This window comes from Canis lupus, chromosome 3 (genome assembly GCF_048164855.1).
Source record: "Canis lupus baileyi chromosome 3, mCanLup2.hap1, whole genome shotgun sequence".
Classification (NCBI taxonomy): domain Eukaryota; kingdom Metazoa; phylum Chordata; class Mammalia; order Carnivora; family Canidae; genus Canis; species Canis lupus.
Genome location: NC_132840.1, coordinates 16,055,861 through 16,072,643, shown reverse-complemented (window position 1 = coordinate 16,072,643; position 16,783 = coordinate 16,055,861). Strand labels below are relative to the sequence as shown.

The window sequence follows — 16,783 nt, the reverse complement described above, 5'->3', positions numbered from 1 at the left end:
AAATACATATCTGTGTATGTATCCATATGAGGAATACAGATAAGATCCGAGCATAAGAAATCTGGAAGACACATATGCAAATGCTAACACATGTTTTACCTTACCTAGTGGAGGAAGGGATTGGAGTAAAGGCAAAAAATGATAACAATGACTGTCTTAAGGTTGAATATTAGCAGACAGAAGCACTTACTCCCAAAAATAAGAAAGAGCAGTAACAGAGTTGTGTAGATCTCCCAACACTCTAGGTTTACTGGAGCTTAAAACTTTTAATCTTTACAATTTGGTGAGGTCAGCTATAATGTGATTCCCATTATATAGATGAGACAATAGAGGCACAAGAGCCACGCAGCTAATAAGCAGAGCTGGGCAGGCCCGCAGCAAAGACTACATTCATATCTATAATCTAACTGATGAGATTTCAGTGGAAAGACAACTAAACAAGAAATTAGAATTAATCCATTTGCTGAATGGTGAGAAACACAGCAGACAGTGATTGCCCTGTCATCTGATGCTCTGCACGGCACAAGCCACCTTTTCCTGCCCTGTGGAAGGGCGAAGGTAGGGATCACAGGGCACAAATCAGGACAGAGGTGTCCGCTGTATGCAGTGAAACTGGAGATGCTCTCCATCGCCACTGTACTAAGGGAAGTCCTGCCTTGAAGCGGAATCCTTGCTGAGCTCGCAAGATGGACACCTCTCTGGAGGTGGGGACACGCTCATCTCTCGACACCAGCCAGTGGGGATCTGTTTCCACTCCTCTGCAAAGTGTCCCCTGCCAGGGCAGGGACTTTGCCAGGTGTAGCCGGCTACTGTTCCCCTAGGGGCCTGACATGGTGCCCAGTATATACTGGCCATTCAGTCAATATTTCTTAGATGAATGAAAGTTAGGTGCTCAGTAAACATGTGTCGCTAATTCTAAAGTGATGCTTCCACTGTGTAAAAAATGGAAAAATTACTCCTAACGGACTGGGTTTTATACACAGATAACACGAATCATAGTAACGACAGCAAAAACAGCATTGCCAACTAATCATATATTGAGCCCCTGTGTAACAGGCGCTTGCTAGACCCTGTATGTGTATTGCATGTGAATCTTACAAGAATATTGGAAAGTATATATTATTATCTGTTCCCAGGCAACCTGAGGAAAGTCTAATTACCTGGCTCCAAGGCATACAGCTAGTAAGGAAGGCACCGGGATTCAAACTCCAGACCCATCTTTCCCTTTTCACTCAATCTCCATGCTCTGCACACGTATGCTCTCACTCACTAACAAAGTGAAGACTAAATAATAAGGTATCCTAGCCACTTCATTTAAAGTTAGACGTTCAGGGGCACCTGGGTGGCTCAGTCAGGCAAGGGTCTGCCTTCAGCTCAGGTCATGATCCAGGGGTCCTGGAACCAAGCCCATGTGGGGCTTACTGCTCAGCGGAGAGTCTGCTTCTCCCTCTCCCTCTGCTGCTCCCTCTGCTTGTGCTCTCTCTGTTTCTCAGATAAATAGATAAAATCTTGTAAAAAAAAAAAAAAAGTTAGGCATTCAGAACAAGAAGCAAAAAAAAAAAAAAAAAAAAAAAAAAGCTATACAACATTGTTCTTAATCCAAAGTAAAGCAAACCCCAAGCAAATCAAGCAGAACCATAAGGTGCCTTGTGTTTGCCGTTTAACACCTGTTATATGTGCTCAGTGCACAGGCTTGTCCAGCCACACCACCTCCACTTCCAACAGACAAGAATCACACAGAGCACTGAGGACGCTTGACAGATGTGTTAATGCAGGGGGATATTTCAGTTTCCATCCTCTTTGGACCACAGCATGACAGTTACAGAATTCAAATCCATTTGTATCCCTCGTTGAATCCCACATAATTCAGCAGACATTCATTACGATGACATAATGATATCACACAGCCATAAATACATATGCTAAGAGTCGAACAAGACATTCATATTTAAACATAGCTGGAAATAATTTCAATTCTGGCGATTTTCTATTGCTCATTCTATTACTTTTCTGTGGATGCTTAAAATGTTAAAATATAGTAGGAAGCCAAGAATACAAGAATAATGGTGTGTGTGTGTGTGTGTGTGATAGCTTCTAGTTTAGCAAGTAAAGGAATTTGGGTATCAAGTTACATCTGATAAATATTTTGTTTGAGGAAAAGGTAATTTAATAATAGATGAGAAGCTCCTTGATATGTCAATTTCAGAAGAATCACTCATGCTGCTATAAATGCAGTCCAAGATTTTAATATTCTGAGATCTCTGCTTCAGACTTGAAGGATGGTTGCCCTGATTTCATAAATAAGAAACGTAGGTAAGACTTTTTCATAAAACTTTTAACAATACATAAAGCAAACAAATAACGCAATTAAAATTAAAACCACTTGAAATTCACCTTTCCTAAAGAGGAGTGAAAATAATTTCTCAGAAATCAGACCCATGCCTCCAGAAACGGACGAGCAGATAACTCAGATGACATAACACCAATAATGACAATGTTAATCTTGATCTTTTCCTGATAGTTCTCAACTGCAGACAGAGGAACACAGTTTGTCTTCAGCTTCGCTGATGTATCCATTAACAGCTCTCTTCCCAGAGCATTCAGACACCTTGCAACGGATTTTTGAATTATTTAAATGGAAGTAGCATTAGAAAACCCTCATGTTTAAATTATGCTAAATAAGTATTCTTTCAGCTGGACTTTTGCCTGTGCAAAAAAATATATATTCTGCAGGCATGGAGGAAGGGCACGAAGGAATCTGAGGAGGTGACACATGGAGACAGCATAACGGAGAATGATGTTTGGGACACGAGTGCACATACGAGCCAAGCGTGCAGGACAGTCTCCATATCCGGACATTCTAGAGGGAATTGAAGTTTGTACATTTACAAAGATGATGTCAATTTTCTAAAATGCTTCCAAATGTCAGAAAACTATGAACATGAGAATGTAAAATAGAAGGAAGTCCAGTTGCAATAAATCATGGACTATCCACACTACGGAATATTATGCAGCTATTAGAAGAAATGAGTTAGCTCTTTATCTACTGACCTGGAGGGACGTCCATGATGTATTGGTCAGGGAGATAAGCAAGGGGCAGTGAGCAGTGCATACACAGGGAAGCATTCTTGCAAAGGCAAATAGAAAACTTGTCCTATGTTTGCCATAGATGTCCCTTTAAGGATGGAAGAGCTTAGAGAAAGAGGTCAGAGGCCCTGGTGGGGTGTCCACCTTGGTCAGTGGGCTGTGGGGACAGCTTGGGGAATGCAGAAAGAAAGGGGGAATGTCACGAACTTTATTCATTTGCATGGATTCATTGCTTACCACATTCAATCATTTAATCTGTATCATTTAATTTGTAAAAAAAAATAAATAAAAGAGGTGGGGTAGGGAAGGAGGAAGGAAGGTAGAGATCTGGGGAGGGAGAGGGGGGAGGAAAGAGAGAGAAACCTATCAACAAAAAATTGCCTAATTTCCTGCTGGCCAAAGATAGCTCACCATCGGGAATCTTTTTACTTTGCTGAGATGCTAATATTGGAATTTTCTTTTCTTTTCTTCTATTTTCCTTTCCTTTCTCTTCTTCTCTTTTCTTTTTCTAAAGTGAATGTGCTGACTTACTTGGAAGAGGACTCTCTGCCCTCTGCAAAGCCACCTTGACAGAAGAATCTAGTGCTACACAGCTGAGCATGCAGGCTTGACGTGGCACAAGGAGCCTGGCAGGTGTGCAGGCAGGTGGTAGAGGGAGATGGGTGGCGAGGTAGGGAGACACCATGATATAAAGCCTTGCATTTCGCCTGAGCACTGCGGGGTCTGGCCAGAGATAAGTGTAGGGAGCCCGCATGGTGTCAACAGTGTCTTCTTCAGGGGAAGTCCACAGGCCATGTGCAACTCACCATCCTTCCCCAGGGGTACTTCCAGGGAAGTGAATGACAGGTCAAATAAATGATTAAGATACAGATACAGATATAAAAAGAACTGGTGTTTAATGTCAGTGTTGCTTTCAGTTGCAACTATAATTGCATTTAATTCAATAAGTGTTTATTGAGCTCCTACTATTGTACCTACCCTTACGCTTTTTTTTTTTTTTTTTTTATGATAGTCACAGAGAGAGAGTGAGAGAGAGGCAGAGACACAGGCAGAGGGAGAAGCAGACTCCATGCGCCGGGAGCCCGATGTGGGATTCGATCCCGGGTCTCCAGGATCGTGCCCCGAGCCAAAGGCAGGCGCTAAACCGCTGCGCCACCCAGGGATCCCTACCCTTACGCTTTTAATGAAATTATGACATCTTAAACTTCCCACACAATTTGAGGGGCTTCCTTTCTAATTATACAAGTGACAAATTCATTTCATGAAGTGGTCAACTACAAGAAAATATATGTATTTTTTTAAATGACAAAATTGCCTCTAAGTTCCCAAACACAGATGATGGCCACCTTGCAGTGTGCTGGATTTCCAGGCCCAGCACACTGAGTGGCACGAAATCGATATCTCATCAATATTTGTCGGGAGAAGAGAGGCGGGCATGCAGCAAACCTTCAGTGATATTATTTCGGTAAATCCACTTTTTGTGCCCGTATTTTTATATAACAAAGAAACCAACCTGTACGTGTTGTTTTTCAAACCACTCATTCCACTTAATGATATACAGCCAGCTTTTTTGCCAACAGGAAATGCAGAGAACGCTGGCCCTCTGGCTGCGGGGACAGGCACCTGGCGCAGGTGCTCTCTGGCAGGGAGGGTGTCAGCAGTGCCGAGAGCCCGGAGGGACACGGTGATGCCTTCTCTAAACTCACCAGGGCGGCCAGGAGCAGATTAGCATCATGTCAGCCTCACCACCGTTTAGCTCAGTGCACTGCTCTTTACCTCCACACATGGGGAGAACTAGTGAACACACGCCAAGGAAAAACACTGCCCAGGTTTGGTAGTGAACTCACAAGCTGCTTCCAAGCAGTTGCACACACATGCTCAACTGCAGCTGTTGTACATAATTAATGCGCTAATTATACATAATTATCTAATTACTAAAGGAGAGAGTCAAAGCAAGTGTAGTAGTAAAGCTATGGAAACCCGTTCCTTTCAGAATACTTGAAAATATAGACTAGCTTGCTATTTCTGAAAGGTATATTCGTTTTTGTCTGATACTTGAAAACAGAGAGCAGTCTTTGTAAATGCTTTAGTGACATTACGGATTGGATGATCCTGAGTCATTCCATTAATGGAATTTTTTAAAATATACATATATATTATAGGGAGATATATGTGCCATATGATTCATCTTCATAATACTGTGTGAACTGAGACTCACCACAGACTCCTGTGTGTAAAGTAAGTTTTCCAATGAATGTTCCAAAGTAGGCTGGTCCCAAAAAATGATCTTAGGGGAAAGAAAAAGAAAAGTGGAAGCTAAGTGGTAATTTGTTTGGGGAAAAAAAAAAATTCATGTATTCCCCTGCGTGTTCCATTTAAGGCTGTCCCATGAAATAGAAAATAAAAAGGGGGGTGACAAGTGGTCATGATGCAAGTTTGGAAAATACTATTTTCCCTTCTTAGAGAGGTATCAAAACATTTGCATTTAAAAGGCTCTGATAAGTACTGCATTTCTGAAATAGTTTTGACCACAGAATCCTTTTTTCACTCCCTCTGGGTAGCTATAAACATCAGAGGAATTGAAAGACAATCTGAGTGCAAGTCCCGGCTATACTATTTTATTACCTCTGCTGGATCACTAATTCACCATATAGTGAAACTTTATGTTGAATTTGAACCAAAGTCTCTGCCCGAAGGAACAACCTCTAAGATATATTTGAGAATCTAAAACAAACTCTTCGATGAACCTCAAAGCAGCATTATTTTCTATTGATCGCTTCTCTCAGAAATATACTTATTATGGCTGAAAATGCTCTATCTTGACATTTAGGTGCTATGACCAAACAATTAAATCTTTTATCAAATGCTACCCACAGTATTTCTTGAGAATGTTAAAGGAGCCACAAATTAATTCCACATTGGAAAAGAACAGCCTCCTACTTACAGAGAAGATATAAATTAGCATCTCTGGAACATATGTTATTTTATTAACTTGTTCATTCCTATTCTTCCTCCTTCCAAAAATCAACTGGGGCATCCTTCTCGTTTTTTGTGTCTTTTTTGTTTCTAACGCCATCATCAAAATTCACTGGGCCTTGACAAATGGGTGAAAACACACACCAGTTGGATCCTCCGAAGGCACATCTTCATTACTTTTATTATTTAACTTTAACTTTTAATCTTGGGCCATAAAAACTGTCCTAATAAAAGATCCATAAATATCTCCTGAATGTGCAAAGGAGCGACTTTGATGACCTGAGAGCATATGCTGGCTCTTTCTGCTGATGGGCCTTCGTACTTGTGACTGCCTGAGATCTAACACTGAGCAAGATGCAGATCTAGACTCTTCCAGCAAGTGATTCCAAATGGACAGTTGTGTCAGGAGGCGAAGGGAACTGCTTCTGTTTTAGTTTTAAAATTTCGCTTTCGTAGGAATGATACAATATCCTTCATTTATTTTCAAGCTAGTTGGGGCAGATAATCCCAATGCTAGTTTAGTGTTTCAAAAATTAATTATATGCCACACACACAATAGTGACATGATGGCCTGGGATGTGGGTCTTACGGATGTCCCACCTAGAAATATCTTCTCGCCAGGGCTTGCTTTGCACATTGCAGAGGACTCAACATGCATCTGCTATATGAATGAAAGAATGCACTCTCTTTGAGTATTGCTCTTTTAAATCCCATTTCTAATCATGCTTTGAATTCTAAAGTAAATACAATTAATTGCCAAATAAATAATTTCAGATCATGAAATGGGTTTTTCTGAACAGGTTTAATTCAACTGAACAACACATTTTTTAAATTAAAAACACTCAAAACTCAATGTTATTTTTCCCTCAAACCTTTTTCAAATTAAATTCTGAAAACAAATATACTTTTAAAATTATATTATCATCACAGTGCATTTCTGCATGAACAATACATAAGGATAATGGCTTTTATAATGTGATGCATAAATGCAAGTTTACAGGAACCAGCAATTTATTATGTTAAATATTGGGATTTTTTTCTCACTTATATGGCTGTTCTTCCCCCTTTTCTGTAATACGCTATTCTGAGGAAACACTATAAGGCCGTGATAGTTGATTACACTATCTTGATTACCATTATTTTTCTAGCTTTCTTAAATTAGATGCAAGTAGCATTTCTAAGTTTAGAATATTGGATAGAATACCCTGTGTTTGAAGCCAGTGTTTCTAAAACTCTTTACATTTTGTGCCCAGCAAATTTTTATGCAACTTCTTTTCATATGCAAAGTGGATCTATGCAATCCTATCTTACACATTGAGCGGAGAAGAATGTGTCAAGAGAAGTAGCTGTGTGTTTTAGCACTAAACGAATAATCTGTCATAAACAGCATGCTGTATTTAATATTCAGATCAAGACATTTCTGTCTCATTCTAGCAGACCCTCCTGACAAAAGCCATCCCACGTCTGCCAGGAGTATCGAGTCCAGCTGAGGACAAATTTCAAGATGAACCTGAAATCAATTTGCCATCAAATTTTCATGCCTCTCCCAGACTATCTGTGGCATTTTAATTACAAGCACCCTAGGCGGGGGGTACTACAGATATTGACACTTTGCTCCTACAATAAACTTTATTGGCAACCCCTGTCTGAATGCAGTACTCAACTAGAATAACAAGAAATGTATCAGGGTACGCAAGTGGGAGAAACTGTGATCACCCTGAAGCCATTTCCTTCAATGGGTCCGGGCACCTTTTAGGCCACAAGCCTGGGAGGCGGAATGTGTGGCTCTCGGAAGTACAAATGACCTTCAAATTCAACATACCTGCAGTGTCTCTGAGTTTTGCAAGGTCCCTGGGTCCTTCCGCATAGCACCCCACGTGCCATCTTCTTTCCTGTCTGCATTCAGGCGGGTATTTCTGGTGCATATTATTTCAGGAGCTCCCAAAACGTTTCAAATCCTTGTTGAAAGGTCAGGGTGTCTAGGCAGAAGGCGTCGCTGTACACTATGCTAAAAAGCTTGATTTAAGGGGACAGGCACAGCCCCTGACTGTATTTGGAGACAATGCTTGTGTTGGGAGTAGGTGTGAGGATGACCAGCCATCTCTACGTGAATGAGCACCATCCCCTGCCTCCTCCTGAATTTTGTACAGGCTGCAGGAAGAGCCATAAATATCAAAATAAAGGGGAGCACCTACAATTTGCTAGCCATGAAATATCTCTGCTCCCTGATATTGACATCCTGGGACTACGGGCAGCCGTTTTAACCAGGCACGCTGAGCAGCCCATTATGCAGGGTGACTCTGCCGTCGGACCCAGCGCGCTGGCGCACATCGTCTTGCTCCCTCCGATGGTGACAGGGAGGCAGACAACGCCAACGGTCACTACCATCTTGGCAGCTCTGTGCCAGGCACCAGGGCAGGCACGTCTGTACGTGCCATCTCAACGACTCCTCGCACGTTCTCAAAAGTGACCAGCGGACCGAAACCAATCAGTATACTGGTACACTGGTAAATGCTTAATGACCAGCTCTCTGAAATATGGAGGCAAGACTATAAATACACGTGCATTTATTTATTATAACGTTTACTGTCATAAAGGATGTTAGTGCCAAACCTGCAAGTAAAAATATGCAATATTCTTTATTACAAATGCCACAGAGATAACTGATTATCACCCAATGCTTTCATGGTTTTGGCCAAACTCTTGTATCCACAGACAAGTGGACGAGCGGTGAGGTGAGGAGTAGGTGCGGTCTGAAATAAATACTGGTTGATATTTTTAAGTTAACCAGTAAGATGAAAGGGAAACAAGAGGGTCATATCTTGGAACTGTACTCATTCTGTAAGAGCATCTAGCAACTTCTTTGCTGAACTGCATGACAGGATTTTTTTTTTTTTAATATACAGGAGGAATATGTCCTCACTTAAAAAATAATATGCATCATGTGATGACTACAGACATGGTACTCTTAAAGGTAAAATGCATTATTAACATCACTATTCCTTTCTCAAGCCAAGACAATCTGAACGAAACGGTGAAGCCTTGATTTGTAGTTTTTGCCCATTTCTGTGGTGTAAATACTCCTGACCACAGCTGCTTTCCAGCTACCCAGGGGAAGTCACTGAATGTAGGGCTCGGCGGTGAGTCATGCAGGTGCATTCCATTCTAGAGCATCCCCACTATATACAACAGATCTCAATACCTCAAGAGCATAGGTAGAGTCAAAGGTAGCAAAATGACTAAGAAATATTAAGCTCTGAGTATTTACTAACTTTCGAATGTGATTTATTTAATGGTAAGTTTATATAATTTAAGGTCTAATAATATCTGTGTTTAACACTCGGGTCATGAAATTCTTGCAGTGTGCAAGAATTGCACTGGGTCGACAGGAGGGGAGGGTTTCACTGCACACTGGAAATGGTACCAACTGGGCACAAGCATGCAGGCATGAACACACATTTGCACACACAAACACACGCGCACACCTTGTCAGAAGAGATCCTGCTGGCAAAAGCCTCTTGCTGCTCTGTTAGAGAGGGAGACACTTTTGAACACAGTCAAGAGATCCATGATCGAGATGTAACAGCAGCAGATAATTAAATATCTGTGTTCCTGAAAGGCGGGTAGGTCTGACAGAGACAAAGGAGATCGTGGGAATGGCATTCGCCCCTCCCGACCGACCAGGAAACCACAGCGCGGAGACCAGCCTTGCACACAGAGGTGCACAGCAGCTGCAGCGCAGCGCGACCTGCACCTGCACCTGCCCGCTCGCTCCCTTCCAGCATCCGTGCTCTGCGCTTTCTTCCTCCTTCACCGGGACCGTCTATGCTCCTATGACACGGAGGGCCTGGCCAGCTTTTCAGCACTTATGAGAGATGAGCAACATTATTATGCTCGGAATCGCGTTTCTGAGGCAGAAAACTGATTGGAGATGTAAAAGCGAGGGTGGGTGCCGAGCCTGGAAAGCAAACAGACACCCTGATGTCGAGGCAAAGTTAGCCAACCCTGCTCCACAGAGCAATTAGCTGCAACCTGCAGTTAGAAAGCCCTGTCACTTTGTTTCGCATCTAAACAGGTGAGACCTCAGAGGGTCCCCCCCCCCACCTTATTAAGCGAGGTGAGGCGCTGGGACATGCGGCGGAGGCAGCTCAGCTCCCTGGGCATCGGGGAGCAGCATCAGCAGCCGACAGAGCAGCCAGGCGGTGCTTCCCCCCTACAGCATTATAATTCAAACATGTCCCAAACAGTAGTGTGCATATATCAGGGAGCGCGATGCTGATTTGGCTGGAGGCAGCACCAAGACATTTCTCAGAGGGTGCAGGGGGTGGGGGTGGGACGTGGGTGACATTGATGTTGTGTGCTGCTTCCTCAAGGATAAGATACCTAATACGACATGCTGTGGGCTGCTCTGCGTGTATTTTCAAAACATAAGAACACAGACGGCTTTTTATGGACAAACCGGACTAGAAGTATTCCAAAGTGTTCCCTGGAAATGCCAGAGCTGTAAAATATCTGTGAGATATAAAATAGAATATCCCATCACTTGTCAGTAACACAGTTTGTTTCCTTTTTTTCCTTTTTATTTCTTATCCCTGAGAGTCAGTTGCTTAAACATTGATGCTTCCCGGCACGATTTCCATTTTGAATGTGGAATCTATGGTGCTTGGCCAGAAAAAAAAAAAAAGAAAAAAAGAAAAGAAAAGAAAAAAATTTATATATATATATAATATATATATTATATATATTATATATATATATATTACTGTTAATCTCGTCTTTAAAAAGAGAGTCAACACACAGACATCACTCATGTTCTCTCTCGTCCATATATGTAGACTGATTCTGACTCTTCCTTTGCTCCCTGTTGGGTGGATATAAGACCACCACCAACGGCAATCACTTTATTCAAGATAATGTTGTCCTTGCTAGGAAGATCTTGCTTCTCTAGTGTTTACAAGAACAGCACAAGCTGGAAGGCACTTGGACCTAAGGTAGTGGGGTTTAGCATAACACAGGCCCTGGGGAACTAATATTAGCCAACACAGAACCTCAAACCAGGGCTGACACTCTAGCGGCCTTTCTGCGTGGTCAGTGCCGCATCCCCGGGTCCAGGCACGAGGCGGGTAAAGGGAAGGGACATGTGCCTTCTCGCTGGCTCCGCAGCATTTGGGTGGGTGGACGCACGTTCGGAGACTCTGGATGAATCTTCTAGGGGTGGAGGGAAAGGAAGGAGGATGCTCAGACTCTCTGTTTTCCTTTTTAACTCTCTTTCTTGGGATAAAATGGAATGGTAGAGGCATACAAGCGCTACTCTTCATTTTCTAGAGTGGCTAAGTCACTGACCAGATTCGTTCTGAGGCAAGAGCGATATAGAATGTTAGCGTGTGCCAAGAACGCGTTCGGGCACGGGGCCAGCAGAACGCGGCCTGTCTGTCTCCAGGGAGAGCGGGGAGGCCAAGTTATGTTTGGAGGGATGCCTCCTGTCCCTGGTGCAGTTTTTCGGTGTCCACCAAAGCCACTCCTCCATAGCTTGAGGCCTGTCACCTCCCTCTCCGGGCAGCCCCTGCTGGGCCAGGCGACTATCTTTTGGGCGCAGACCAACCCGATACCCAGCAGAAGGCCCAGCAGCGGAGGGGGGTCTGACCGGACATGGCGTGCCCTCCCTCTGGATCATTTCTCTCCTCTGGAGCCCAGCCAAGGAAATGCGGGTTGCTGAGCCAATCCCCTGCTTCTCCCTCCAAATCACATTGCTCATGATTAGGGAGCGAAAGGCTGAATCTTCCTCCACGGCCCTGGAGTCCTCTCCACCCACTCTCTATACAAAATCAGTTCATCTGGGTAATTTTTAAAGCATAGCACTTGGGCCAGCTGGAACTAGCTGCCTCTTCCTGGCCAAATGCTTGGGGTTTCTTCCAGCCTCGAGCCTATGTGCTCCGTGTGCTAGCAAGCGCCCCGAGATACGGCCAGGACTGGGAGCGAGGGGTTTGCTAACCAGACTTTCCAGCAATTTCCCAAGTTTGGAGCAAGCGGAAAGCCTCATTCGTTGGTGAAGTTGCCTGGCCCCAAGAGGCAGGTCACTGAGCCCTGCAGCCTGGCATTCCAATCCTCTAAAACCAGGGAGGATCTGGGTATCCGGCGTTGGACCAGGCTCTCTGGCTGCGTCGGCCCAATCTGTGTCCTATGCCTTAAAAAAGTAAGATGGTTTTCATGGGGAAACGGATCTGCTTTATTTGCTTTGGTCTCTTCCAGCTCAGAAGTGACCTGAGCACTGCTGAGAGGGCCTGGGGGACCCTGGCTTTATCCTAGAAACTAGGCTAGTTAAATAAGGCATTGTCAAGCCAGGAGCTGCCTTGGACTCTTGGCAAGTGTGTTAACTCAGTATGAAATAATATAAACAGAAAAGAACAATATTCCCTGTTTTCTCACTCCAGGCATATTAGGGGCTGGGGCTCAGTATTCATTTGGGATGGGCCAAAGGCTTTCAAAAGTAAGTTCTGTGTATTTCAAAGATCTTTAGCTTTGAAGATCTAAGGAGGCAGGGGGACTGCCTGGTGTGAGGGTTCCAAACGGTACCTATTGTGCTCTGGGGGCTCAGAAAAATTCAGCAACGATAACAGTCCTTAGTGAAGAGAAAGAATTGCATAAAATACAGCATTTATCTCCTTTCGGGCACAAAAACATATACACAAGCATATACAAAGCTGCATAACATTTACACATTCTTCTTCTGGGGGCCTCTGCAAATCTTCCCGGTCGTTATTCATATTAATGAATGTGTGTCTGGTTTCCAAACTGCTCAGCTTACGAAGTCGAGTCGAGATGTTCTAGAAAGTAAATAAGCCAGCTGTGCCCGCCACGGAGGACCCCGAGCAGGAGCGTGCAGGCCCGAGGACACGGAGGCTCCCCGCGCCCGGGCCCCCGACCCGCCTCGCCTCGGCGCTTTGCAAATCCGAATTCGTTCTTCCAGTCTCCCCGGTTCACAGAGGTGGCTTGAGCATGAACCGAGTCGTATTTCAAAACTTCTGGGCATAGCACAGAAAGGGAAAAAGACAAGACAGTGGAACCAGCCCACGGTCACTGCCACCCCCACTTTAGGGAGCAGCCAGTCCTTGGGGGATTCACCACCAGCAAGGCAGACGGTGCTCCCCGTGCCACGTGAACCGGGAAGAAAAGTGCAAGAGGAAACTGGATAGCGCTCGAAAATGTGTACGGAGAGTCTTAAAAATGTGACACGGAGAATGCATTCCAGGAAAACGACCACCTTGCTGATAACTGTTGGTTCATAAAATCATTTAATTTACTTACGTGAATTGTAGAGAGCACCTTTCTCATAGGATTTTCTTTAAGAAAAACAATCTTCTTCAGTTCACTGTTCCTAAACTTCCTCCCACCCCCCTTCAGGGATACTTTATTCTCTAGACTTGCCAAAGAGCTGTTTCCTAATACATCCTAGAGAATATATGATTTCATTTTTCCACAGATGCATTTCTATACACCTGGTATTTCAGTTATTTATTAACCATGCCTAGTTCTGTGGTTTCTCGCTTTATATCTTTAAAGTCATTAAAACTTAATAGGGGAATTAATCATAAAAGAAATCTATCAAACACAGTTGCCAAGCACTTTTTTTTTTTTTCTGACTGACATCTTTAAAATGTATTTGAATGTTATTTATTTCATCACACCCAGGGAATAAAAAAAAAAATAACTTGCAGCTTCCAAGTTCAGAGAAAGCATAAAAATGTGATTTACTATTTATTGTACAGTTAGGCACATGCATATTATATACTGCATGTTAATCTTCAGCGGGCTAAGTTTAGCAAATTTGACAACGCTACTGTTTGCTAGTGAGGAAAAAGAATCGACATCTGTTCTCTTCCAGATATGATTTCTTCCTGGAAGGAATCAGAAATACGCCCAGGCCTTCTATTTTCTGGGTAAACTGATAGAATGCAGGCTGTTTAAATGGACAGTCAAGCCACAATGCCCCCTGGTGGCGAAATGATGCATAAACATTTGTAAGCCTTTGCACCTCCTGGAGTATTTTTGAGAGAGACGGGATTTGTAAGGATGTAGAAATTTTTTAGTTTTACCAATGCAAATGCAAAGAATATGGTCCTCTGCCGGTGTTTTAAGTAAAAAAAATAGCCACTTTGCTGCTAGGGAAATTAGAGGCACATTTAGTATATTTAAACCACATTGATCAAAGTGTTTTTTTATGATAAGGGATTATATTTTAATTTCACACTGAAGAATTGGAGTATTGGAGGGAAAAAAAAAACGGAATTGCAGCATACGTACTTTTTAAGCTAAATTTACAAGAGTGGAACCGTCAGCAGATACTCACAGGTGGACCTACTGGTCTGTTAGCCTATTGTCACTTGAGTTAAGATGGAATGACAGCAGATTCCAGATTTTACCAGGGGACTAAAGACTCCATCTTCCCATCATGCTCTCAGCATGCACCTCTGATAAGCAGCTTAGAGGGAATTTCCTCGGGTCAGACATAAATAGTGATTCTCGGGTTCCCTTAATCCAGACACACATCGCTTGTGAGTTAGGCCTCATAAATCTCAAAAACGGTCAGCAACACATGAAAGGCAACGTTGTCAGGAGGCTGGAACACACCAAATGGGAACGTGTGAAATGTGGACTCATTAATCATACAAACAATACTGACGCCTTGCACTAATCAAGGCAAGCAGCACCCTCCTTTCTCAGAAAGCAGCTCATTTTACCTCTTGCTGTCTCTGGAAGCAGGGAGGCCCAGGACAGGGACTGTCACTGCATTCCCTCATCACCTGAGAAGCTGAGCCATACAGCAGGTACTGAGTGAAAAGTCACCCAAGTACCCTGGTCCCCTCACCCAGCTACCCGCTCAGGTTTTGCTTTTGCTCATGACTTGTTTTGAATGCAAAACATTTCAAGATGCGTCCCTGATGTCGTAGAAGATGCCACCAAGACATGCCATGAAAGGATACTGTACTATCCTGCAGCTCAGGAACACACGTGCTCACAGCAGAAAGCAGAAAAACCCCAAATGTTCGTCAACTCATGAACAGGTACCTAAAATGTGGTATATCCATACAACGGAATAGTATTCAGTTATAAAAAGAAACAAAGTGCTTATGTAGGCTATAGTGGGGAAAAACCTTGAAAACATTGGGCAACATGAAAGAAGTATCACACAGTGTATGATTCCACGTAGACAAATGTCCAGAAGAGGCAAATCCATAGAGACAGAAAGTAGACTTACGGTTGCCTGGGACTGAAGGAGGGAACAATCAGGATGATGGTGAAGGGGTGCAGAGGATCTTCTTACTAATAAAATGTTCTAAAATTGATTGTGGCGATAGATGTACAACTCTGAATATATTAAAAAACAGTGAACTGTATACTTTATTTTTTTTGAACTGTACTTGAAATGGATAAATTGTATGTGTGCTGCATTATATATCAATAAAGCTCTTTTTAAGAAAAGGATACTGGAAGGCAAGGGGCAGATAGGCCCCACAAAGCTCCAATGCACATAAGTGTCCCCGTGTGAAGGAAGAAAAGGACGGTATGTAGAGGGAATAGTGTCAGATTCCAGAAAAGCACACTAGAACTCAAGCTGGGATCTCAATCTCCCTTTAGCAAAGGGGGAAGATTCGACCCAACCGCACAATCCCAGAAACGTTCCCCAGAAACTCCAGAAGGAAATAGCTTTCCCCAGATCCCAAAATCTGATGATGGGGCACTTTGGATTACAAGAGTTTGCAGCCCTCACTGCCTCTCCCCATCCCCCAAAAAACCCCAACACCCTTACCCACCAGAGATCTGGATTTAATTACCCTGAGGCATCACTATGTCTGAAGAATTTCCCAGGTGATTCTAATGCATAGCCAAAGCTGAGGACCACTGGTTAGGGGCCAGCCAGCAAAAAAGCCCGAGTCCACCAAGATGAGAAAACTGGGAAGTCTGCTTTCCCTTTCTTCCCATTCCCCCATGTTTGCATCTAAAACCCCACAATGCATCTATGAGTGGCCCCAGCAGGTGGGACATGGGCATCTTGGACAATTTTCGCAAATAACACCAAAGTGTTTACACAAACAAAGGCATCTGAGCCAACTTGTCTGTTTTTCTTTGTTTTGTTTTTTGTTTTTTCGTCTTTTTTTTTGTTTTTTTACAACAGGCAGGCACTGTTCCAAGAAACATTTCATGATACCAAACCCAAAACCGAAAACTAAAAAAAAAAAAAAAAAGACCCAAAGTCTGTGGTAGGGGAGAGCGTTTATGTTCAAAGTTCAGAATTGTGTGGGAATTAACCGAGAACCTCGATCACTAAAACTCAACTGACCCTGTGTCTCACCCAACATTCCTCACTGTTGAGTGCCTAAGGATAAAAGCCCTCCCCACCCCCTACCCCCCTCCATCCCAGCAAGGCTACGCATATTTCCCTGGCTGGGTTTTAATCCAAGCTAAACATCAGTAAACCTGAGTGTGGTACCTGCATCACTCACTGCCCAGAGAAAGAAACACTCTGGCTTTGAATTCTCTCTTTTGGAACTACTTTGAGCCAGAAAATATCGACCCCTCGCAGGCCTAGCACACGCGTTGCTGTACATGCTCTCTCTCTGGGTCTGTACTGATCAATGGCAATTTTGGAAAACATTGCCTGAATAATTCATCGTAGAAAAAAGCTTTTGGATTAAATGATATTACTGGGGCTTCCAGCACA

At 43.3% G+C, this 16,783-nt stretch overlaps 1 protein-coding gene across 7 annotated transcripts in view; it reads right to left on the bottom strand.

Annotated features, from left to right (window-relative positions):
* The window catches only part of WWOX (WW domain containing oxidoreductase), a 946,355-nt gene that overhangs the window by 596,224 nt on the left and 333,348 nt on the right, over positions 1 to 16,783 (bottom strand). The window lies entirely within an intron of this gene.